Source organism: Oryzias melastigma, linkage group LG4, assembly GCF_002922805.2.
Source record: "Oryzias melastigma strain HK-1 linkage group LG4, ASM292280v2, whole genome shotgun sequence".
Taxonomy (NCBI): Eukaryota; Metazoa; Chordata; class Actinopteri; order Beloniformes; family Adrianichthyidae; genus Oryzias; species Oryzias melastigma.
In genome coordinates, this window is record NC_050515.1 from 17,284,922 (window position 1) to 17,312,408 (window position 27,487).

The 27,487-nt window shown below is 37.5% G+C and overlaps 1 protein-coding gene across 2 annotated transcripts in view; it reads left to right on the forward strand.

Moving 5' to 3' along the window:
• The first annotated feature begins 3,673 nt into the window (after window positions 1–3,673).
• Window positions 3,674–27,487, forward strand: part of lrrc7 (leucine rich repeat containing 7) — a 118,057-nt gene continuing 94,243 nt past the window's right edge. The window contains exons 1-2 of one of the 2 annotated variants that reach the window (XM_024278406.2): window positions 3,674–3,848; window positions 24,403–24,662. The gene's annotated coding sequence lies outside the window, so the exon portion shown is untranslated. The remainder of the gene's footprint in view (window positions 3,849–24,402; window positions 24,663–27,487) is intronic. The other variant, XM_024278407.2, reaches the window with a different exon arrangement.

Below are 27,487 nucleotides of genomic sequence, written 5' to 3' on the forward strand. Positions count from 1 at the left end.
AGAATTAAATTAAAACAAGAGGAAATATGAAAACTACTTAAAATCAGAGCTTTTTTCTTAAGCTCGTCTTCTCTCTGATGCTCCAGCTGCAGGTTGGGAGTTTGTCAGTTCCAGCTGGCGCTCGTGGATCGTCGCCAATCCTCTCATCTCCTCCAGTGGTGACCCAGCTGATGTCTTGTCTCTTTAAAAACATGGTTATTTAACACATTATTTTGAGTGCTGCTGTGTTATTCATGAAGCAAATCATTGCTTTGGCTTCTGTCAGAATACCTGTCTTGACCCAGATTCCCCTGCGACTCAGTCTGCCACCAAATATTTAATTAGCGAATGCATTATTGACGAGCTTCAACCAGCATCAGTGTTTGAGTCGCTGGAAAGCCCATTTGGATAATAACCATATGAATAATGATTCATGTCTCACATTTAGAATGTAAGATAACAAACTGATAAAACGTAGATAATGAGCTCAGATTTTTTTTCTTTCTGAGTATTATGAATTATACTGCATGGGGATCGCTGTTGAGGACAGAAATAGACTAATTTTGTTTTAAAAAAGAAGCTGCTTTGTCTTCTCATATGATCTGATCTTTCCACTTAAACAGACTGGTCTATCCATCAGAATAAAAAGAGAAACTTTAGTCAATCAATCCTGAAAAAACATCCATCCATCCATTTTTTTCAAGCTGTTTGAGTTGCTGGAGCCTATCCTAATGACTGTTGGGTGAAGGCGGTGCACGGGGCATACTGTAACTAATTAACCTATGAAGAACATTTTGAAAACCCACACATGCATGGGGAGAACATGCAAACTCCACATAGAAAGGTCTCACCTGGGATTCAAACCGGGACCTTCTCGCTTTGGGGCGAGAGTGCTAACCATTCCCCCACTGGCCAGCCCTGCACTGAAATGAAAAGGGGGGAAAAAATCAAAGCAAAGTCCACACCTTATTGCTTTCAACCTTCAGTTCTAAGAGCTGAGCCTTTCACACCTGAAGGTGCCAGACTTTTACTTCAATGCAGAGCAGAGATTTCTGTCTCCTCCTGAGTGACCTGTGGAGGTGAGACTGAAATCCACAGCCTCTACAGAAAACCTTCATTTGTGAAATTCAAATATTTAAAAGCACAGACTTTCTGCAACTCAAAACCTAGCATATGGGCTTCAAAACCAGAATCTGTTACAGTTGATGAAATGCATGCAGCAACGTTCAAGTCCCACTCTGATTGTCTTTGGAGTTATTTTAAAGCGTTCCCAGTGATCTTTTAATTCAGATTGTGTCATTTGTAGCCAAAATAGTTATCAAGGACATTTCTGCAGAGTAGCAGTAATTCATCAAAAATTCGTCTCTCAATTCTCAACTTCCAGTTCCGGGTCACGACGAGCAGATGGTGTCTCCAGCTCTCCTCAATGTGGATGCTTTGATATTAATGATCATTAATAGCCTGAATCTATAAATTTTTGAAATTAAGTCCTGAACCAGATATTGACAATTCATGTAGAGAAAATGGTATGGTCGAGTTGGGGTGGGATTATATAAGTTCGCTTCCTTCCACTCCCTGTCAAGCGATCAACTTGTGATTCATTAAGTGATATGTTATGTATTATGACATGATTGCTTGAAATAAACCATTTCATTAATTCGTTGTGGGCAGGGCTGTTGGTGTGGAGTAGGCCCGCCCCCACTTCCCATCATCCCTTTGTTCACACTTTCTCCTGCTAGCTTTCAGCCCCTTTTTCTGCTCATTTCAAAATGGCTGCCTCCGTGAAATCTCTGAAACACTTTTGGCGGGAACAAGTTTTAGCTAATTTTCAACTCTTTAGGTTGATATTAGCTCGTCTATTGTTATTCTTTTCTCTAAATGACTGTTTGCTGTATTGAAAAATACAAAATTGGTGGATTATTAATTATTTATAATACAGTTCCGCCATGTAAAAAATGCGTGAGGCAAATTTGAGACAGCTATATACCATACTTTTTTTTTTTTTTTTTTACAGAACAATATTTTTGCATCTTAAACTAACATTTTAGTGAGCAAAAACTTTCCAAGTCCCCTATTGTATCATGATTGATATGTAACTATCATTAAACAAAAAAAATCTGTCCATTCTTTGCTGTAGTGAGCTTAAGAGGGTTAAACTTCATTTTATTCATATCGTTTTCCATGAGAAAAATGCCACAAGAACATGCTAAAAACACAAAAAACACAACTTTTTGTTGGAGTGGGTCATACTTTTCATGCTAATTCTTTATTTTCTGTTTTATTAAGCCTTAAATTTTCTTTTTTGTTGATCTCAAGTGTGGAGGCTATGCTAAAGCACATCTTCCAACTATTCAGAGCAAACAGGTCTTCTTTTTTCTTATTGATATACATTTAATTACACCCATAAAAAAAAAGAGTTTCCTCCTGCCCTGTCAGAGCATTTCACACAGGAGTGAGTTCTCCAAGTGGTTCACTGCTGCAACAGTAGAGGCCTGGTGAGAACATTCACCCTGACAACTCTCTATAAGGTGTAGAGATCAAACTCAGTGTGACCAATAGTGAAGAAATGTTTGCAGGTTCATCCATTTGTTTACACTCTCTCCTGCTAGCTTACAGCCCCTAACACCCCCAGCCTAACACTAGCAGTGCAACAGTAATGGGGAGCAATATCAGAGCTATCCAACAGTTTAGAGCTCAGATTAGGGAAATGAAGACGCACATGGATGTAGTCATGTAAAAGTGAATACATCAGAATGGAGCGGAGCAGGGAGCTTGTGGCTTGTCGTTGTTGCCCTTACATTTTATGTTTTTGTCTAGACCTGACCCTCACCGATTTGAATAAAGAAATACTCAGAAACATAATTTAAAGATTCATTTTCTTTATGTATGAGACCAATCATCAGAATAAAGCTACAAGAACATGTTAAAAACACAGAAAACAAGATTTTCAATTACTAAATTACTCATTTTAATTTGGTAAAAAACACAAATAAAAACCTCCAAAACATTTTTCCTCCACATTTTCTTCTCTTTTATTTGTTCCTCAATAGGCAGACTTGAATAGAAAGTAAAAAAAAAAAGAAAAAAAACTACAAGTGAATGCCTATATTTCTCACATTGGGCTAAATTACAAGTGAGAAAAGAAAAGCAATTAATGAAGAATTTCACCAGAAGGTTTCTTGAATGTTTTCCTGAGGGATCCATTTACACAAACACTCCAGGTGCAGTGAAGCAGCAGCAGCATCAATGATGCTGAGATGGACTGCTGCTGCTGCTGCTGCTCAGAGCTGAAATATTCAGCATCCATCCACACCTCTGACAGACAGAGAGAAAGAGCAAGTTAAGGACTTGAACTCCTTTCTCTCTCCCATTCCGCTCCTCCTGTTCTGCAACACTCATGCCAGGCTGTTGCTAAGCAACTGTAAAATAAAGCAGTAGGCTCTGAAGTCGGAGTGAGAGGAACAGAGTTCTCAAGTACTGCAATCCACTACCGTTTGTTTGGCTCTTTACGTGATCCCACCACAGCTCTCAGTGCCCATCTGTGGATCTGCAAGGACTTCTGGTTCTCCGTCCGCCGACCAATCAGGGCTGGCTGTGAGGCGGGCTCAGCAGTTCTAGGCTTCCTGCGTGATTGACATTCAGCCTCCTGCAGCGCAGCGCACGGCGGTGCTCCACTGATGCTCCTGCTCCCCTCGAGAGACAGCGGAGAGAATCTGCGAGAGGAGAGAGAAGACAAGAGCAAGTGGGATGCTAAAACCTTAAAGTCCTTTCCCGCTGTCTTTAATGGAAAGATGAGAGCTGGGACGCAGGAGGAAGCCAGCTAAAGGGGGGGAGGACAGGAAGGATTCCCAAAGAGGGGAGATTTGTTGGTAAGAGAAGCCCCACATCACTTCTGTCTGTCTGTCATGGCTTTACGAGTCACCTGTCCTGTCACTGTGAATAATAAGGCAGCCGGCTCTCTGTGTTCTCTGTGTGGGCAAGACTGACAGGCAGATTTTCTGCGTGCTGCGTGCTGGATGCTTCAGTTTGGGACTTGGATCACATGTTAAAGCTGGATTCAGTTGTGCTCAGTGCTTTAGCTGACTCAGAAGTTGCCTCTCTTTGTGAGGATATTGAAGCCAAAAGGGATTTACATGGACTCTATCAGTCATTGCAGGGTTACAGTTACAGCTGAGGCCAGGATTTCTAGGCTTGCCTACTGTATCTGCATAAGAGGAGGAGTATTAATTACATAACACTTCATCTATACTCCTGTGTCAGGGCTGTGCAGAATAATGGTGTCCCACTAGTCTAGAAAAGCTTCACCGCCGTCTTTTTTTTTTTAATGCCGCAACCTAAAAATGAGTAAAAGTTGAGGACTTCTAAGCTCCGTCAGCGTCAAGAAAGTGCCAAGATTTAAGGTTTGTGCTGCTGTAGGCGCCTGGCATGTGTGTCAACAGGACTCCCGTTAGTTACCTCGGGTCAGGCGACAGCCGGCCACTCTTCGCCCTGAGGACTCAGCTTGGCACCATCGGGGACTTTATTTGCTCGGCCGCTCTCACACCAAGCATCCTCTGACTGTTCCGACCACCTGAGGATGCCTGAGAGGGTTCAGATCAAGTGTGAAAACATTTTTTTTTTAATTTCCCATCAAAAACACAAATGATAAACAGTTTGTTGGTTTTGAGACATGTGTAATTTATCCACTTCTTAAATATTTGGATGGTTTATAGAAATCACTGGCTTTAATGATAGCAAAGCTTTTTACCATTTAAACTTTAGGTCTGCTTTCCAGCATGTGCTCCAACTAAAGGCTTTCTCCTGAAGAATTAATCAGATTCACAATGGCTTCACAGGCCCCACAGTTGGAGGTGTTTGGGTCTTTTGAGCTACAGCTTGTCTGCCTGCCTGCGTAGGAGGAAACATCTCATCTTTACAGCCCTGTCTACTGCAGATGCAAAGCTCTCGGATTTGTTCCTGTTTCATTAGGCTATATGTGCGGCGTGCAGGGAGGAAGACGAGTGATGGAAACGGGAGGTGAGACAAACCAGATTCCAGGTTTGAGCCCACATCATTGCAGGAACACAATTTCACCTGAGCCCACAGATTTCGCTGGGATGCCCTTAAGCTCAGAGATACAGTAACTCTGGAATATTTTCTGACCATGAAGTGGGCTGGAGTGAGTCATGTTTTATCAGGTTTGTTGAATCAGGCAATGACAGAGTGTCGGTGACTGTGTGTAGGTCTGAGTGGCAACAGGAAGTCCACATGCCAGTATATCATTGAAACCACTGTGTGACCTGTCGGACCATTAAATAGGGAACAGTTCCCATTTGTGTGTCTAAAACCACTCATAGAAAAGACAAAGAATGAGACTGTGAGTTTTATCACCTATAATAACTCAAAAATGTTTTGTTAGTGCTAATAGATTTAAACTTGCCAAGTAGGCTTTCATCTCTTTTTACTAAAAATGTGGACATCCCTGGCATTGGGCTTGATTATACTCATGTTCCACATATGAACGGGACACCAGAATGACATAAAGAGATTGTAATTTGACATACTAAAGAGCTTTATCTCTAATATTTCTTATCAAATGGATGAGTCAAATGTTGAGAACAGGTTTGGTACATTCATGAGTGTGGGAGCTTTAGCTTTGATGATGGTAAATGCCGTACACTTGTATAGTGCTTTTCTATCTTCCTTGAAGGTCCAAGACACTTTCACACATTCACACTCTGTTGGCGGCTCCACTGCCAAACACTGGTGCCATCACATTGCTACCAGAGGCAACGTGGGGTTCAGTATCTTGCCCAAGGGCACTGCGACACATAGATGGGCAAGGTGGGAACCAGACCTGAGATCTTCAAACCAGAGGTCGATTGCCCTACCGCTGCACTTTGGCCACCGCTCCTGAATTGAATAATTTGCAATAAAGAAAGAATATCTTTAAACAATTTGTATTAGAAAGAATATATTAAGAAGAAAGTATCGGAGTAACCCTTGGTGACCCTGAACTGGTCACCAGTCTGTCAAAAAGCATTAAAAAACATGGAACTAAATTTGTTTATTTCAATTCCATGAAAAGTTACTCTTAACTAAACCCATTACTGATGATCAGTTATCATGTTTTGATTGGAGACTGGAAGGTCGTGGGTTCAAATCCTGGCCGAGTCATACCAAAGACTGTAAAAATGGGACCCAGTGCCGCCCTGCTTGACACTCAGCATTAAAGGGTTGGATTGGGGGGTTAAACCACCAAATGGTTCCCGAGCACGGCTGTGTCTGCAGCTCACCACTCCCCCAGGGGATGGGTCAAATGTGGAGAACAAATTTCACACACCTAGGTGTGTGACAAATAGTGGGACTTTAACTTTAACTTTACCATATTAAGTCTTTTATTTCTGGATTAGACTATTGAGTATATTGAGCTCTATTGCTTCACACTGAGCAACAGAATCCTGACGAGGACAGCAGCCATAAACTGTTGCTTGTACCATTTTTTTCTTAAATGTCTACATTGTCCATCACAGCATCAGTCTTTAACTTAAGCAAAGCTGGCAGTTTATCATTTGCAAAGAAAATAGAGCTCCAAGAATAAATGTGACATGATAAAATCTCACACAGGTAAAAAGTAATCTCAGTTATCACTGAAGATGTGAAAAATTGCGCTTGTTTCAGGGGAAAATTGCAACAATTTTCCTATCTTTCTTGGAGGACTGTCAGGTTTAGAATTTCCGATAATAAAATGTGGGGAAGTTTTAGTGATTTAAAGGAGATCAGAGACATGTTAGGTATGACTCAGAAGAGAGGGACAACTTGTCAACATTTCTATGCATTACTAGCGCTGCGTGTGAGGCCTTTCCTTCAATGTGCATAGACTGTAAGTGTTTGAAAATTGGCAAAAATTATGACAGTTGTTGGTTTAACCCATACGAAGTGCTTGCCAATAAAAATTCTGCAACCTTGCCAAGCTAACTCTTGTCTCAAATGTAAAATAAAATGTGACAATGAATGTAAGGAAACATGTTCTGGATAATAAAACTATTTGAAGATGTTCTAAAATGTTTCACATTGAGGCAGAGGTGTCAAAGCCCAGGCCTTGAGGGCCAGCCTGAAATCCTGTGTTTTGTTGGGAGCTTCAATGGCAGGATGGTTGGAAAACCTGTTGGACACCAGGTGTCAAGACCTGCATTAAAGTGAATGAGGTGAATATGTGCATGGGGCCACCTAGAGGTTACTTGGTGAACTGTCCTGCTTCCAAATACTTAAATTTTAAAAATGTAATTCAAACTGGAAGTGCGGCGTTCCCTCTTTTAGTGCAGGGGTATATGTGACCTGTAACAGGTGAAATCCACAAAGTAGGATTACGGATGTTATATGGCTGTAAAAACCCTTACTACACACAATACACTCTTTTCTCAGTAAAGCATCAACATTTTCACTTTTTTTTTCTTGAACTCTCAAAGTTTAATCATTCCTAGAGAAATGAGTACAATATTATAGAACGAAAATTAAAGATCTGCTCGTGATTGGAAGTTTATTGGAGATTTATTATTTATTTATTTATGACTTCATTGGATATTTTTATGGAGGTTTATTTATTGGATATTTAAATTGAGATTTATATTTGGCAAACAGGGTGACTGACATTCTGTACAGAAGATAAAGCATAGAGGAGATTGATTAACAATGTTGACAGCCAATCAAAAAGCAGAACACAATGTGCTGTAGGAAAAAAAAAAAAAGTTAAATTGCACCAAAAAAATCCACACAACAGGAAGACTGCATAGGTGAACCATAATATGGCAAAGGACCGTCGTAAACCATTGCCTCTTGGGTCCCTGAGCACAACGTACTCACAGAAATACTTTTCTTTCAAGCATTTATTTTATTATATTTAGACATTTAAAAACTGCAATAAACTTTCTTTAAGCAATAATTATTTTTTTAATCAAACATAAACTTCAGCATAAATAATCAAAGTTTGCATTTGTCACTCATAATGCACCTGTTCAAATTGCAGGCACTATTAGCATTAATGTGTGATGAAAGATAACTTTTTTCTGGCTTTTCCTTTAGCACCACAGCACTTTTGCCACCATAAAAATGTAGTTTATTCACTTACTATTGTATAAAACACATTGATTGGAATTCAAATTCATATATAGGAAGTGTTTTAAATGATTAATCATAATGCATTTTCAAATTTCAAAATTGACATTACTGATGGTTGTCTTTTATGGTGCTGCTGTTGGTATCCGGGTCCCTATCACACTACTTTTGTTTAACAGGAATTCTTTTCAGCTCTTGATGGAAAAGCAGGTACTCCATCACTTTTAGGAGTGTCAGTGACTCTGTTTAAAGGGCTTACCTGCTTTAGAGCTCTCTTGTTGGACAGCAAATGATGTGTTCTCGCTTTGTGTGTAACGCTGAATGATGACCTCTGGAAACGTTTAGCCCTTTTCAAACAGCGCCGAGCAACAGAGCATCTGTTTACCTGACAAGTCGTCACCATTATGTGGAGGTAATAAAGGAGGATGTGTTCTAAAAATGTAAAGAAAATGCTGCAGTTTTGTTCTAATCATGACTGAAACTGAATTAAGTTCACATGAAATACTGTTCATGTATATAGACAGGCTGTGCATAAATGCCGGAGTCTGCAGTTACTGGACAGTTGCATCATTCTCAGCTGGATTATGAAACAGTGAGAAATGGGCAGAGAACGAAGGAGACAAAGGAGGAGAGATGTGAGAAAGACCAAGCGTGTCATGTTCCAACAGTAAAAGATGTTTGAGTCTGCTGTCTCTAAAACAATTTGAATGGAACATTTAATTTAAATGACATGTTTCCAAATGTATTTTCCGCCAAGTGACAATTCAATCAGTTATAAAAGATTAAGACAGTTTATAATCAATGTGGATAAACACACATTTTCACCTAAAAATTCCGTGTTTTTTCTGTATAATTTCTGGATTTGAAGGGTTCATGCATGTGAAATGTTTTAAACTTTATCTGCCTTGGGTTTCTACTGTTTTGTTTTCATTTATTTTAGTTGGTTCATATTTTGCTTTTCTGGTGCATGGTGTCCTTTCATGCTGTGACACTTCAGCAAAATCAAATAAGTGGAGGAACAACTTTAATGTTTGCTTTCACCCACAAGTGGACCAAATTAGCTGAAAAGGTCAAACAGTTTACAACACCTGCTCCTTTTAGGGGAAATATTACTATAACAAGCTCTGAACTGGATAGAATAAAAGAGACCATCTCATTGTTATTATTATTTTTTTTCTAAAGTGGCATATTATTCTAATTTTTTTAACTAATTACCTGCTTTTTATTCTTATTAATATGTTTTTGTTACTTTTGCTGCTGTATATTCTCACAGTAGGTGAAATGCAACAAGGTTCACTTGCAAGTATATCAAAACCTTCATGTGAACGTTAGCACCTTCGAAGTAAAATTGAAAATACCAAAAAAACAAACTCAGCCTCTTGCAAAAATCCCATAAAAACCTTTTTAAAGACAAAAAACATTACTCCCTTCCCACCTTTTCACACTAGGAAAAAATCTCCACTGTTATTGACTCTTACAATTCTTTCACATTGGCCTATTTGATCTGCACCGGAAATGGTTTTCTTTTATAGTCCGTCTCATTTAGCAGGTGTGAAAGCTCACAGGAACTCTGATTCAAACCACAAAGGACTCTCTGGTGTTTCTGAAAATGACATGTCCTGGAGGTTTTGTCCAAGTGAGAGAGCAAACAAAACCAAATCAAGGTGTGAATTTTTGTTTGTATTTCCTGCCGATTGGATCAGAATCTGCAAGAGAGCAAAGGCAGCTTTAGGCAGATTTGTTGGGACTCAAGTCTCAACAAACATAAATGGAAGTGATGTCCTTTTTTTTCTTCTAAAATATTTTGTACTTCCTGATAATAGGTCAACGAAATGGAGCCAGAGTCACTGATGAATCACAGAACTAAAATGGAAAAAAAAAGTCTTGAAGGTACAGACTTCTACTGGGACATATTCTCTGATAAACAGTAATGCTGGTATAACCAGTCAAAGGAAGTTGTCAGCTTACATAACAGAAAAGCAAAACCTAATGTGTTCTGATGAAAAAAAATCCCATAATTTTAGCAAAAGTGTCTGACCATGCTGCATTGGCCTCTGCTTTTGCACTGACTGGGATAAAAAATGGATTTAAAAAACGGGAGAATTTGTGTCACAAATACTTTCTTTTTTATCTGTGCAACACACACTTTATTAGTTGTGGGGATGTATTGCTGACAATGAACTAAAGCTGACGCCACAGAGAACATAATAACGGGAAAGGAAGCAAGACTCCCCTGACGGTGATAAAGATAAATGCATCAGTTATTTCCAGCTTTCTTCAGTGGAAGTTTAAGATAACTGCTGAACAAAGAGGCGGGCACTTTTTATATCTCCCTGGCTCTACCTAGAGTCAACCACCATGTTTGAATGTATAGGAGTCAGAGTGGAAAACACTCCTCCAGCATGAAGGATTCTGCTTTTGCTGTGGATTCAAATGGACATCTGCAAAAAGAAACAGATACTTGACAATAAAGACACAAAATACCCCACAAATGTGACAAATCCAACCCATCTGAAATCGTCTTTAATGGACTCAAACAACTCTAACCACAAACTCAAATGTTAAAAATAACTTACATGACAACCACATATATTTGTGAAAAGTGGAACCTAATCTGCTTTTTTTTTCCATTTTACTTGTGATCACAAGTTGACAAGTGAGAATCAGTGCAGTACAGTTAAAATCGAGTCATCAAAATGCTTCTAAATATCCGTCTCAAAATGTATCTGCGGAGGTGGAAATCCACCTGATTTCTGTGTGTGCGCCTCTGCATCCAGTGGCATCAGCCAACAAAACACAAACCCACTTACAGCAAGCTCTGTTAGAACTGGATACTGGATGATGGAGGATTTATGGACACCATTAACACTTTAAAACCAGTGTGTTTCAAATGTAGCGTTTATTGAAAAAACAACATTTGAGAAGCTTAGTAAACAGGATTTCTAACATTAACCGAGTTGATTTTCTCTAATGCCAGCCATTATGTTTTTCTAATGAGGCTTGGTGGTAAATTGCTCTCAGAAGGGGGTAAAAATAAACTCTAAATAAAACTAGAAATAATCTTCAAAATATCAGATTGAATTGTTTTAAACTCTGACCTCCTTAAACATTCAAAAGGGTCACCTGTATTTAAAACTTAACACTTTTTTTCATTTTAATGGACCGAAATAAGTGAAATAGCTAATTTATATAAATTGATTCTCTTTTTACTCAGCAATGTGACTTAATTTTAGAAAGAAGTGGGAACCGACGCTAGTTGAAACTATTGTGGCAAAGCTTTTCAGCTTGAACACAATGACTGTTTGCATTGATGGATGGACTGGTGGGTCACATTGTGTTGTTTTGAGCTCAGTTGAAACCGCTTTTTTTGGCTTTGTGACAGTAGTCATCTTGGTCAACAGTGGCATCACCCACTGTAGTAATGAACTTGGCTGTCCAAATATCGTCAAACTGCATGTTGGTCACCCCAGAAGGCTGTTGGAACACAACCTGTTAGGCTGGAATGTAGGATTTGTCTACCACTTTTCCATAAAAAGGCCACACCCTGTTGATGCTTCATTATTAATGTCAAATACAAGGTTCATGTGTCACGCTACGCTCATAGCGGGCATGGGAAGTGCTTAACTCAGCTTCTTGTATGCACATTCAGCACACGGTGTTCACACTGGACAAGCAGGGAGGGGCTTCTCTCCTTTTTCATTTGCTGCTAGTGCATGTCTGTCACATGCAGTTGGAAGAAACTTGTTGCAAAATGTTGAAGCGGTGCAAATCTTGCAATCAATCCAAATTGCTTCCCTACCCCGATTGCTTCTGTCTTTGTCCCATTTGTCCCTCCAAGTGAAGAGATATGGAAAAAAATTGTATTTTCAAATGTGGATATTACTACAGCTTAGTGACATCATCAATAGTAGCCAGTCGTCTACGTTAGCATGTAACACCATCTAAAGTCATTACTTACATTTAAATATAGACGTTTGTTCTTCAGAACGCACCCACATGTAGAAATGTGTTTTTTCGAGGTGCCATATTAAAAAAAACTAGGGGTGTCAAATTATTACGTTAATCGTGATTAATTAGACAAATTAGCTTATTATTTTTAAAATTCATTTAAATCTTGTTTTAACTATTGTTGTGTTCTCAAATATAAAAAGCAAGCTACAACTATTTACTATTTACTTGCATGAATGTTTTTTTTAAACTCAGCTGAAATTGCTTCTCACATTGCTCCCACTATGGTACGTCTTGCTGTGTACATGGCATGCGCCAGGTTGCTGCTGTGATCTTGCCAATGAGCAATTTTGTCATTTTTTAACAGAAATACAAAAACAAGCTCAAAAGGCCACACCTATTATCTATTATGTAAGAGAGGATGCCTGACCATTGACTGTTTATGAGCCTGACGGGCAATCGTTGTCATAAATTAATGGGGTACATGGAGGGCTGATGCTGCATGGGAAGGAAAACTTCAGAATAACAAATGTCAATATATGTAATATGGTATTAATAAGTATTTTGTGATCAATATTTTTTTCATTGCTAAGGACAGGTTTTCCTACTGTTTTTATTTGTTAATTTTGAGCTCTCTGGACCGAATTGTTACATCAGGAAAACTTAATATTTCATTTATTTGTTGTAATTTGCTCACTTAATGTGCTACAGTGTCTTGAATAATAAAAAAGACATATCTCAAAGTTAGGTTTTTTTACAGCAAATATTAGATTGAAAATAATTGTGTTTAAAAATAGATTAATTTAATTAATTTATTAACAATAAATTAATCTTACAATAAAATTAATCGCATGACAGCACTAATAAAAAACAATTAGGACAACACTACACCTTCAAATGCCCTTTCAATGGACTTATTTGAATTAAATTGGATGCCATCTCTTTATCAATACCAAATCCGAGTCCCTGATTGGACAAAGTTCCACCTGGTTTAATTTACAATGTGTATTCAATGGCCACGCCTTTTACACGTATGGAGAGCTCAAAAACGGCGACCTTTTGGAAATATTGATGCATAAATTCCTTTTGAAAGATGGACCGTAAAATAATTTTTCAGCTATTTGCTACAGAGGCGTCCCCAAGAATGAGATAATGCATAACTTTAGTGACAGTTTCATGAACAGACTGTGTTATTTTAGTTTTCCTCTTTGCGTCTCCCCCTTCCTACCTTTTTATCTTCATTTCTTGCGCTCCTCTCCTCTGATGAGCTGCAGCTCTGTAGGTTACCATAGCACCCGCGAGGAAAAAAAAAAGTCAACCCACACAGAGTCTCCTGCCTACCACTCTTTCTCTTCCTCTATCTCTCTCTCATTCCGCCGTTGCGCCTTTCCTCTCGCTCCCTCCGTTTATCTCTTGTCGCCCTCGCAGCCTCCTGCTGTTCTCCTCAGCACCGAGTCGTTGTTGTCTCTTAATAGTATTTATTTTGCGAGTTAAATCTGGACTTATACTCACCTGAGTGCGTTAAGGCTCGTGGATGCTTGCTTTTGAATATGCAGATATGTTCTGCCCAACGTGACAACTCAGCTTCACTGTCCGCCCCCACACACAGGATGCCCATGGACACACTCTCAGAGATCCAGAGAGAGGATTTCACCCCCCCACCCCCAGACTATTTGGTGATGGTCGCAACACGCACACCGCCCTGACACATCCTATGCCCAGTGTTGTTTTCCTCAACGTCACTTTCCCTTCATCACCAGAAGCCAATCCAACTAAGTTATCGCTCATAAATGTGAATCCATTAGTGTTTGCTTCAATCCAGTGTGAAAATGAGTCATCTGGAAGCCTCCCCAGCCATTATCCAAATAAATGGGGAGGATTAAAAAAAACTGACGGGAAAGGAATATGACCCTAACCATAGAAGTCGGGACACAAAGCATTATCCTGGTAGTGGAGTCAATGTACATGCATACCCTCATTCAGAATGATTTGTTCTTCTGACGAAACAATGTTTTTGACCCCAAAATCTGTACTTGTTGGCCCAACATCCTGGATCAAGGAGGTCTAGAAAACAAGTATCCTTCATTTTGTGTTACTGTAAATGCACAGTTATGTGTTTTAAAAGAGTAGAGGAAGGTCATTACGTATAAGAGAATCTTTCCGTAGCAGCCAGTCCACAGAGAGATACCATCTGCTGTCTGCTCCATTCAGCATCAGCTGTAATGAAACATCTAATTGCTGCTATGAATGTGGTTCACTGTTTCAGTGAATATGGTTTGTATAAATAAAGGAATTATTTTGTCTAGGACAGTACTTGTTAAGCAAAGAAATTATCATTAATAATCCACAAAACAGGATATACTATTAAGCCTTTGACATGCAATACTATTACAATGCCAAACGAAAATATAAGATTGTTTTTCAGTTGCTTTTCTGAATGCTTAAATAATTGTTTATGCTCTGTGAAAGGGATTCTGCAGAAGTTTTACTAATTGTGCCATTTTGTGAAAAACTGCATTATTATCTATAACAAATTCTGTCTGGAATAAACCCAGTGAATTTGTGAAGAAACGCTTAAATACTTTACTTTCATTTGTCAAGGTTTCAGTTTTTTGGCATGATTTTTGTCGAAGAAACTTTTTAATTACTAAGAAAAAATGTGAAAAAAAAAATTTAAATACTGCAATGTGTACATCTGGGTGAAGAAATAATATATATATATATAAATTTCTTTACGGTATTCTAAACAAAAAATCTTTTGCATTTATAAAAGGCTATATCTCGATGTTGTTCCAACAAAAGTTCATATCTGAAAAACCTTGTGTTGATTCCATCGTCTTGACCCTCTTCCATCGTCTCTTCTCTGTTTGTCTGTTTTGGATGTTGGTGACCTGAGCTGGTGACCCGTCTGAGTGGCTGGTGTTGGTTTGTCCGGAGGTGATCTGCTTCACCTGTATTGGGAATCTGGGGAGCCCTTACTGCCATTGTTGCTGGTCTGTCTGCTTTTAGCTCTGTGTGGGTGGCAGGGGGTCCAGATTCCACTTTATTGTCCACTTTTCTTAACATCGATGTAATTTTTACAAGCAGAACCATTTGTAATATGTATATCTGCATAGAAATGTGCACGATGGTTTGTGCATTTAATTGTTAAATGAGTTTCATTTAGGTTCAAAGGGATGTTTCTAGCTTTAAATCCTCTCTTTTGTAAATATTTCCATGTGTCAGCAATGATGACAAACTCAAACAGCATCTGCTGCTACTTTTTCGATCTCCATCATTTTATATCTCATTCTGTGAGACTCCTGCATTTTACACACTTTTTTCTCACTCCCTCCCTTTTCTGTTTGATACAAAATTTAAAAAGAAAAATATAATATTATATAATAACCAATTAAAACACAAATAAATACAATTGAAGTTTAAATAAATGCACACCATGTGTGTCAAAAAATGAAGAAAACTCTGGTTTTAACACTAAAAAAACTGCCAGAGAGTTGGGTAAGCTGCTGGACAAGACGTACAAAAAAAAAAAGTAAAATGATGGTGGCATCAAGTACATGGAGGAGAAAGTGTGATGGTATGGGTCTGTTTTGCTAGACTTAGGGTGAAGTACAGAATAAGCAGTATCCTACATTAACACAACTGCAGCGATATCCAGTTTCTTGTAGTATACGCCAAGTTGGTCAGGGGTTCATCCTACAACAAGATAATGATCCAAAACATTATTTTATAATGTCAGGACTGCCTGAGGATGGAAGAACTAAATGACATACCAAAAAAAAAAAGCATTAAGTGCCTTAGCATTGTCTCTAGACCTCATTCTGCTGATTTGGAATAAACTGGACAGAAGAGTGGAACCACTCAATGTTTTTTTTTTTTCTTCTTAGTTTGTCATCTGGTTTTTCTGTCCTCGGGCAGTCCTGGCACATTTATTGGAACTTCTGCAGAAGCCATGTTGGAGAATAATCAATTTCTATAGTAAACAGAAGTGCATCTTAAAAAAAAAAAAAAAAAAATGGGTATAAAAAACGGCTACATTTATTCATAAAAAGTTTAGTGAAAAATTTAGTCCAGGTATAAACTAATTCTAGGTGTGGATTAATACAATCCTTCCATTTCAGAGTAAAAAAAAGACAATAAAAGATCAATAAAAGATATACACATTGAAGTTTTCTTGCATTTTTGACCAGAAACAGACAATAAAAAACAAACTGCAGGAATTAAGACCATGAAAAAAATACTTTTAGCTTTTCTAATAAAAAATGTTCAGCTAAGAGTTTATCAGAAATTTATGAAAACAAGCAGAATTTGAGTGTGAATATTAAACGTGCAGCTCCTGATCTTCATGTGAAGTCATGAATGATTACAGCCCAGATGAGTTTATTCAAATTCAACATGGGATTTGCACAGTCGTTGTTGGGATTGTGGATGTACTTCAAAAGTGTGAAGATTTTGACAAACAGAAGACTTCAAACATAGTGCGTGTATCACTTCATCGCGAGGTTTGCAGAGTGTTGACCCCTCAGAAAACCAGCGTCTTGTTATGTAAGGCAGGAGGCGGAGAGCGCTCGCTGCTGCATGTGTGTTGTGTTTGATCTGAACCTTTTCAATGCTTGTTTTCATGGTTCAAATTAGGATTAGATTAGGGTTTTAGTTTTTTATGGTCATTTTTTTAATGAATAAATTGGGTAAGATCCTAGAGATTTGCAAATTTAATCCCAAAAAAAGTGAGTTTAACTGTGCCTGTGCTGCGGCGCATGCAGCAGGTGGAGCCCTGATTCCAGCGCTGCATGCCACAAGTGTGGATCTCCTTATGGATTCTCTATCAGGAGCCCTAAATAAAGTTACCTTCACTTTTTGGATAACATTTCAATGAGGGATTATTTTAATCTCAATAGCATACAAAACAATGATTATCTGAAGAGTTAGATACATTAATTGCAAAATGAAAGCAATAAAAATCAAGAGATATAAAATATTTTTTGAACTAGTAACCTAAACATATATAGTTTTGATTGTTTATGTTCAAATAAAACATTTTTACCTAAAAATATTAAAAAATGTTTACTTGAAGTTGTCTGTTAGCCAACCTTTTACAGTACAACCAAAAAAACAAAAAGCAATTACTTAGTATTACTTGACCAAATATGTGGGCAAAAATAATTATTACTTTAGATTCAGCTTTTGTGTGCTTGTACACAGATGTAGGTCTTTTTATAGTTGGTTTCATGTCCTAAACCTGCTATTATTCCTTTGTTTTCATGGTAATTATGGACTGAGTAGCATTTTGGTGCAGTTTGCGTAATTGTCTAACTCTTAGTGTGAGCATCACCAAAAACACCTCAGAAAACAAAAAGTTTGACTACATAAAAAGAGACAATTTATGTGCATGATGGGTTCACATGTGACGATATCGCAGTGACAGTTTCCTATCCTTCTTGAGTTTATAAAAAGTTCATTTTAAAGTCAGACAGTAAATCTCATGAAAGAGGCAAAACCTCAAAAGCTAAACATCTCCGTCACAATGGGCTCTTTTACTCTTATTGTAATTCTGCAGATTTTAATCAAATAAATCTGATAGACCTCATCTTGCATCTTGACAGCAGTCATTGATCAAGACTGTACAAGTATTGCTTATTTGAAAGGTTGCCAATAAAAAAATGCAATTTTCTCTTTAACCCTGGAGAAAAAAACAATTTTCTTCAGAGCTTTTAAAGTTAATTTGACTGTTTTTTGTTTGATAGTTTTGGATAGCAGCAATTAACAGCAGCAAAAAAAAAGAAAAGAAAGAATGAGAGAAACATAGATGAAAAAATATAAAAAACAAAAACAATTTAAACTGGGTTATAAAAAGTAGCAGCACAGTTTCAGTTAGCAAATTTGATTCCCTTAAAAACACAAAACGAACAGAACAAAAGTTATGACATAATGTTAAAGTGTCCTGTTGTGTTAATTAAGAGCTCCTCCCATACACCGAAAACTAACTTACAAACATGGTGGTGGAGTGATAATGGTTTGGTTGTATCCCAGAATCAGTCAGTCAGTAGAGTTATGAAGTTGCCCTTAAAAGGGTCGTTTGCCCAGCAGCTAAAAGGTGGTGAAATAGGACAAAAATGAAGACTCAAAGCAAGAAAATCTGCTAAACATGTGCATTAAGCAAAAAAGTATATTCATGTCTGTAAAAATGAAGGGAAAGATGATTTGACACCAAAAGAGGTATAGATGGATAGATAGATACTCGTCTTCACTGTCCTATTAGTTTCCATGGTAACAGAGTGTTGCTGAGCTGGTTGTTGGGCAACCCACTCATGGACAACATGCAAACACATTCTTGCATACACAGCCATTCACCCTCAAGTACACACTTCTATTAATGACAACACAGAAACATGCAAACAAATTATTTGACAACACATTCGAACACTAAGGAAGGTCAGCAAATGTGTGTCCACACCCTGCACCCTCACACACACGGGATCCTGTTTGTTTGGGCTCCACAATAATTACACACAAATATCAGAAGACACTCTTGCTCACAAACTCGTTCAGATCTGGTGTGTATGAGAAAGCTATAGCCCACTCAGAACACCGCAGAGACAAAGACAGAAACAGAAATACCAAAGTAGGTTAGAGCACAGCATTCTGGGATATCAGGATACCCCCTGGGCTTCTGCAAGAGGCTCTCTTTCTTTTTCTTTCTTTCTTCTTGTAGCTTCTAGCTCCGTATTTTTTTTGTTGCTTTTTCACTTTTATATTGCATCTCTCTTTGTTGTACATTTTGTTTTAGGCTTTTGTCTCTCCATCGCACTTTTCAAACGTGTGCGTTTTTGATGTTTGCTCTCTCTTTTTTTTTTTTTTTTTTTTACCTCTCTGGTTTAAGTTTTTTTTCTCCACAGGATGGTGACGTTTCAATTTTAACAGTCAATTTTCTGCCCGTTTTTAACCACATTGATACTCATTTATTATTGTTTCTATTGTGGAGCTGCATGCAAAATTCTGCTTTTAGATGGCGATTAAGGAAAGTCTCCTTTTTTAAGAAGAAAAAAAAAGTATAATCCTGAAAAGCTGCTAGAAAACATGAATTGATTATCAAGCAGATAAGGGACGTGTGAGGCTTTGAGGATCTGATTAGAACAAGAAAATTAATTAAACTTTAGATCACTTCAGAGATCAACATATTATCCTTGACAGACAGCTTAAATGGGTTAGAAACAGGAACATCTGCAATGAACTGATTCAGTCAAATCTTTAAAGTCCCACTCCAATGAAAATAACGTTTTTGGTGTTTTTAACAAGTTCCTGTAGCATCTTTTTCATGGAAGACATATGAATTAATTTAAGATTAAAACTGCATTTCTGTGTATTTTTTATTCAAATTGTGAGGGATCAGGAGTAGATGAAAACCAGCGGTCAGAAGAAGTTCAGGTTTGGGATGCAGCAACTCAGATGAGCGGGCTAAAGTTTCCCTGCTGCGCTTCAATACTAAACCCTCTACTTGCAGACAAATGTATCAATATATATCTAAATGTTCGGCTCAGCCTTACTCCTACATGAGTTATGGAAACTAGTGTCTTCAAATTTAGACGTCACTCCCACTTGATGACGTCATCAATAGTTGCCCGTCAACTATGTTAGCGCGGAGCTGCTAACGCTCAGAAATACATAACAACATTGGTTTAATAACTTTAAAAAAGTCACGCTAAAACAAAAAGTCATTACTTACATATGAATGTAAACTCTACCTACCAGCGGAGGGATACAGAACTCAAAGTATCTTCGCTCTACCCTTAAAAAACTATTCCGGACACCCTTTTCCCTTCAAATGCCCCTTCAATAGGAGGGGTAGGGAGAAGACGGAAGGGTAGGTGAAAAATGTGGATTCGGACAAAACTGTAAGGCTCCAAAGCTCCAATATAGCTTGCTGATATTGCTACGCTAATGTTAGCTTGGGCTTTTGGGATGTTGATATATCAATGAGGTGAATTTCTAATAAGCTTCTGCAGCTCTACAGAAAATATGTTAAAAAAACGACAGGCTTTTTTGATTTAGGCTAAAATAACCATAATTAAAAGACCACTTGGAACAATTTTACAATAGTAAAAAATACGGTTGTAGTGGGACTTTAAAGCAGAAATGTGCATCCAAATTTTCCAAAATATTCTGGGCTCATTTCATTGAGTCGGGTTCATTCATTCCCTTCCTCTTTTTGCTTTTGTTGACACTAGAAAGCAACTAAAGTTCCTGACAGAGAGAGGGGGGGATGCCGTGAGGAGATGAAAAGCTCGCTCTATTCAAAACTCCAGCGGAAACTTGTGGAGTTGTTGGCTTGATCCCCAGTGTTTTATTCTGCCCACCACAATGCTGTGAATTACAATGAATCTCCTGAGGGACTCCTTTAACTCAGCTAAAGTGGATTTAATTGTTTAACAGGTTTTCCTGATGTAAGCAGCTAAATGACCGTATTCTGTTTCTGAAAGAATATCAGACATTTTAACTATCATTTATCTTCTCGTTCTTGCCTTTTCTTTTCCTCCGCCCAATTCCCTTTGTCTTCTCATTGCTCAAACTTCCATGCTGTTATCCTTCTGCATCCTGTGGTTGCAACTAAATTGCATACCTTTGTGTGTGTGCAAAAATTTTATTATTCTGATATTGTGTGTATCTCAATGTCTGGCTAATGTGTGTGGGTCCCAGAAAAGGCGGACCTCAGGGAGTTGTGCTCTACTTTTGGTCCTTTATTAATTCACCCTTCGCTCCCACTCCGTTTGCCAGGATTCAGGAGATGGAGGGATTGAGAGAAAGAGGTCATTTGAGGGAAGGGAGGACAAACCGAAGTACTCACATTTAAATGAGATTGTAAACACCCAATGTTTGTCGACATTCACTCTGCTTAAGCGGGTGGTCTTAACATGAAAAAATAAATTTTCTGCTGCAATTACTTGACAGATCCTTTAAAAATGCAGCTTTTACTCCAGCAGGAAGTCGTGGTTTATATTTCTCATAACAGAAAACAGATGGAATGGGCAGTGGAGTCAGCATTCATAAAATTCTCTTGTTTTTGCATCGCACAGAGTTTTATAACAGTGTTAGTAGTGTATAATATGAAATGACAAGATGTTCATTTTAAAAACAACGGCTCAGTTTTCACCACTTTGTGGGAGTTTTCTCTGCAGTCATCTGATGAGGCAGCAGAGTTAGAAATAATAGGAAAAAAAAACAGGCATTTCTGTGAAGGGTAAAGCTGGAACCTCAAGCGCTCACTGGTAAAAATATTTTGCATGAGGTGTCCAACTTTATGCAAAGAACTCCATACACAATGTATTTGAGTGAAGTCCATTCAGTCAGAGGCTTCTTCAGATTTACATCTGATACTGTAAGTCATAATTTGCATTAGCAAGAAGATCATACCATTTTTTTCAGGAGAATTTGTTATAATAATGGCTGTTTTTACAAAACAAACAAAAATTGGACAATTTATTTCGTAGCAACGTTTATTATCAATGTATCATAGTTTTTGGATGATAATGATGTGTTAACATTTTGCATGAATTATTTATTCAAAAAAATGTAAAAATGAACCTACATTTCAAAAAGTTAAAAGAGAATACAACTTTAGCTCAGAAGTCTGCAACCTTTAAGGCTAAAAGAGCTACTTGGGCCAAAATATATATTTTTTCTTATTTAGGTCATTAAGCATTTAATTCATAAAATGTAGCTTTCAAAATATACAATATGACAGTGTTAAATTTTCTATTTATTATTTTTATTCATTTTACTTGACATCAGCAAATACAATTTCCTTTCAAAATAAAATACATCCTGTTCATTTTTTTTAAAGCATTACCATTTTTCTTTTAAGCCAAAGTGCCACAACGGAGGAACAAAAGAGTTGCACGTGGCTCAGAAACCGCAGGTTGCAGACCCTGCTATAGCTTTTCAAAAAATGAAAATTAAAAAACTGACAATTAGTAACTTAACCCAAAAGGACTCTGGACCCAATTTTCCTTAAAATGACAATTATGCCAGATATACCACAAACCAAGTGGAGCACAGAACAGATTTCAGGTTTTTCATGTTACAATGATCTCACTATGGGTAATTTTGGGTTAAGTCCAGAATGAGAACATTACTTTAAAAATGTAAAGTTGTACCAATTGGAAACTCAGAAATCTAGTATGAATAGCGCTAACCTAAAGACTAAAATAAACTAAAAATTCTTATTCATATATTTGATTAGTGTATTCTCTTTCTCTCCATCTTCCATCATACAGAGTAAGAAAATCATTTCCAATCACAGTTTTCTCATGTATCTGTTAGTTGCAGTGACTTTCTAACGCAATCAAGCTCCAGTTGCTTTAAATTCATGCTGGGGTGATGCAAACCACATTTAATTGGAAACTGCAATCAACTCCACTAGATGTCACTGTGTTCAGCATATTGGACAATAAACAGTCTCCTGAGATTTATAGTGATCACTTTTAATGTACTCTCTCTTGATTGTGACTGATCAGCACAGAAAGGCCTGAGAAGTGTTTTGTCACTGCCAGATCGTTACAGGCCTCTGTCCCCATCACAAAACCTCAGAATTAACCCGGCTGCATCTGCGTGGCGTAATGATCCGCTGAATGTCATTAGGCTGGATGCGAGACAAAACTGGCTAGCCACACACTGCCACTGTCTCTATTATCTCATTAGTTTGACTTTTCTTTTATTTCACTGGCAATGAAAATTTCATTTTTACATCGCTGAGCACTGCTATCAGTTCATTTATGTACACTGTGGATTAATGAACTGGCCGTGAACAAGGAAGAATTCTGTACCAATTAGTGTTGAGGGCATGCAGTCATTTTTAATTGTGTGTGCTACAGTAAAAAATGGTTGGACATTGAGTTTGTTTTTTTGTGACAATAAAAAGCAAATTAAATGATGTTACATTTAGATCCTCTGAAATACTTGTATTATGAATACTGTAAAGCTGTTGTACACCAAAAACATATCATGGAAAAAATGGACATGAAAATGTTTTTCTTGTGAAATGCAAACAGAAAAAAAAGGATAAATTAAAATCATATTTAATGTCTATCTTGTAAAAAATGAGCGATTATTCTGCAAGTGTGCAGAAAAATGGCTTTTGAAAAAGTACCTAAACTCAATGTTTAATGAAAAAATATCTAGCTTTGTGTCTGGAGTTTAAAATGTTCACTTTACTGACCTTAACTTAAGTTCTGATGGAAAAAATAGATTTACAAATGAAGAAGCACACAGCAGTATTCACTTTTCAAACTCATCATATGACCCAGTGAAATGACCCAGAAATAAAAAGGACATTTGAATTTAGCAAGCTAAAAAGGACAGAAAGTATCTTGCTCTCTTTATTGTCCCCTTTAGCTAAAGAAACACCAAGAATTTCTGTCTAAAATAAAAGAAGATAATCCAATTCCACAACTATTTATGTTTATTAAATTGGTAGTCACTGATTGTGGATTACTTGTACAACAAAACTGAAGTTCAAACAAACAGCTGACATAACTGTATTAGATTATTAAGACTGTTGTGTAGTGGAGGCGGCCCCCAACAGGACTCATAATGAATGTAGGCTTATCGAACACATCCTGGGTGTTTTATGACTGGACAAATTTGGTTTCCTTTACCTACAGTACATCACAGAACTGACCTGGAGAATCGGACATCGTTTTCCTTGATGATTCGGAACAAATTTTCAGTCTGAATACACCCAAGCGCACCCTGGTCCGGGACCAGGAACCGTTCTCTGACCCATCTTACGAGGAGGTTTTGATTTGTTTCCAATCGGACTGAACTCCGAGTTTCCTCAGTCTGAATAGGCTCTGTGCTCAGAGCAGAACAACTGGACCAAAACAACCACCGTAGCCAGGCATAATGGGATGCAAAAGGAGCAGTATAGCAATGATGAGACACAGCAACTCATTGAAATGTGGTTTAATGAATACAGATATGACCATTGCTCCTCCGATCATGTTTTGTCTGCTTAATGTTGAAATTACCAAATTATGAATCTGGGCCTTTTGAAATTTAATACACCGGAAACACCTTACTAACTAATAATGTAAAATGTTTCCACATTTTTTGATTTTGGCTAAAAACTTTATAATCATTATTAAAAGATCACTGGGAATGACTTTACAATAGAAAAGAAAATTGGTTGGAGTGGGACTTTAAAAAATTCAACGACAAAGAATTTGAAAAAACGAACTGGGATATAGTTTTGATGGAACTAGCAACTGAAAGCTAGCAAATAAGCTAACTGGGTCAGCTGCTGCAAAAACATTTTAAAAGCTTCTGTCCATTTGAACTAATTCACACATTTTTTAAAAATACATTTATTTATTTATTTTTGTGCAGGAAAAACTGGACTTGAAGACAGAGCTGTGGAGTTTATCAAAGGCAAAAAGAGGAACACCAAAAATGATCAGCATAGCACATTTCCCATAAGGCCTTGCACACAGGCCTCATGAGTGGAGTTATAAGGAGGCAGAGATGAACCTGACCAACCACAGACCGTCACCTGGGGACAGAAGTTCCACCCATCACTGATATCCAGGTTGACTGACAGAGAACGAAGCCTTTGTAAACGCCAGAGTCTTCACCGGCACTCAGAACAGGTAGGACTTATTTGCTAATGTTAGCATTTTTTTTAAATATATCCTCACCCTGATTGTGATGGAAAATGAAGCAGTGTAAGAGAAGAGAATCTGACCGTTTCATCTCAATGTGGATTCGGAGTTTCAGTGGATGAAATGAATAGGATGGAAGGTCAGTTCTGTGACCGGACCAAAGCTTAGATGTGATCTTCCAGGTTCTTTGTAGGTTTGATGAGGCAGAAAAACGGTTTCAAAGGCTCTCCATTTCTGATATTTTAACCAGTTATTCTACTATTTGTATTCAGCTTTCACTTTGTGGTACATTGTTTCAGTAAATTGTGCTACTTTTACTGATGGATAAACTGAAACTGAACCATTTTAATCTTTGGCTTTTGGCATGTTTGGATATTTTGTACAAATGTGGGGTAACCTACACAGCATGATTTCCTCCTTTTGTCTATTTCTTTTTTCTCCTCTTGGGTCTTTCTGTCTTTCATTGCCATGGAAACCCATCCTACACATATCTGATAGCTAAGCCAGGAAAAGTAGGCCTCAGTTTGACATATATGGTTGTATCAGTCACTAGGATGCATCTCAGACCTATCCAGGAAACCCTGTCTGGTTTCGCTTGAATCTTTTTCTCTAAAGACATAATCTCTTGAAGTATGTTTACCCCAAAGTGGTTTTTCACTTTTATGTTTGTCCTAAAGAAAAACCTCAAACTGACCTAGAACTCTTGAAAATGTTGCACAACTGTTCCAACACAACAAATACTAGAAGCTCAACATTTAAATGTGAATGGTTTTACCTCAGCTTATAGGAGTGATATTTTGTTTAATATTTTCCAACAGCAGAGACATATTGATTGTTTGACGTGCGCACATCTGCAGAGGGTTCAAGGTTTGGCTGTTTTTGTAACGCTTGAACAATTTCCTGATTGACACTAGTGTGCTGCAGTGATGTTTGCAGACTAAGATTGCCTTTCAACCTTCTGTCCAACCTCAGATCCCACTGAATCCCTTTTGTGGTCACAGGGTTTATGGATGATGCATCTTTATATGCTTTTTATATGGGGTTTTTGGAAAAAACAAACAAACATAAACATGTAAATGTTAATCCTAGATTGCCACTGAAGATATTGAGAGAAAGCAAAATACTTATTTGTGATAAAAAAAAATACCCAAACCAAATCCAGAACAATACAGTCTCAATATTTTCAAAATTGATCTAGTTTTAACTTTCTTTTTTAGCTCTTTGAAAGCTTTGTTTCCACCAAGCGGTCCAGTCTGATCTGGTCCGGTACGGCATGGTATTTTGAGCATTTCCATTGTAAATTGGACCGATTTAACAGTTCTGACCTGTACCGCTTTGTTTTACTTTTGAATGAGTACTTAAGTAAGTCCATCCAGTCATTGGCTCCATTTTATTTTTTTACCTTTTCAGATTTGTTCAAGGGTTCATAAAACATGCATGGATCCATCAAGGGCTGCCTTTTCCCCAGTTCATGTGGGCATGTGAGCAGTTTCTCTTTTAAAAAAGACATGTCCACCTACACCAATACATCTTGATCAAGTGTGATACCTTTATTTCATGAGGCAAAACATTAAGAACAAGTTCTTATTTACAATGTTGGTCCTACAAAGTCTTATGTGCTGCAAATCCATATTTTAACATACTTTATTCTAAAATCTTTTTTAGGTATCAGTCCTCAAATAAAAGCCTTAAACGAGTGAAAAAATACATATACACAACTAGTAAAGAATTGATCTAAATATCTAAAATACAAAACTTAAAAAAAGAATAGCAAATGCCTTTTACATGAAGGTGTTTACATTTTTAAAAAGTACAAGTAACTAACAAACACCCACAGGAAGTCAGTCTTCATTATAGTCTTGTGTAAATGTGTGAAATAGGGCATAGTGGATGTTATTTTTTTTAAGTTTTGACCTTTAATGCACCTTTATATAAGATTACTGAGTTCCAGTTGAAATGCATCCTTCAGAATAACAAATAGAATTAATCAAAGCAGCTGGCATGATCATATATTATATAATTGACTTATTTTCTTTTTATTAGCTTTGGTTGAAAAACATACTCAAACATGCAATTATATCACCATTTGCAAAATGGGTTTTCCCCTTAAGGACACAGTGGGGGTCTTAACAACAGGACTATGCTGTTTTTAACGGTAAAGAGTGTTGTTTCAATGTAAGGGTAGTGCTTTCAAAATATGACATATGCACTTCTTGAATGCGTATTTTAAAAAATGTGTTTTTTTTTTTTTTTTTACAAAGAACTCTCTTTTAGATGAAGACAGCAAAGCAGCAAACAGTTGAACAAACTCACAGTGAGAGCAGCAGATGCACCGAAGGGACAGAAAATTCCATCCGAGCTCAAATGAACAGAGTTAATAGCTTTTATGAAAAAGTCCTTTATGACTCTCTCCAGGAGGCACATTACAGAAACATCCGAATGAGAAAATCCTTTTTTAATCCCACTTCAGAAAGCAATTTAGGATTTCTCCACGACACAGGACGCGCCGCCGAATGCAGCATCAGTCAAGCCGCAATGTTAGAGTTTGTAAATCAGCCTAAATTTGCTGCAGAGGCATGTATTGTTTGATCTAGTGGAATAATTCATAACTGAATCTGTATTTTAGATGAGCATGGATGTTGCCAGTAACAAGCTACACTTACTGCTGCTTTATTTATTATCATTTCAGTTTTTCAATAAGAATATTTCAAAATGCATCACAAATCCGGTTTTGAGTGTTATAATGTTTACAGCGTTGCTCTACATTAAAACATCCCAAATTGCTTTTCATGAATGAAGTTTAGAAATTTGCA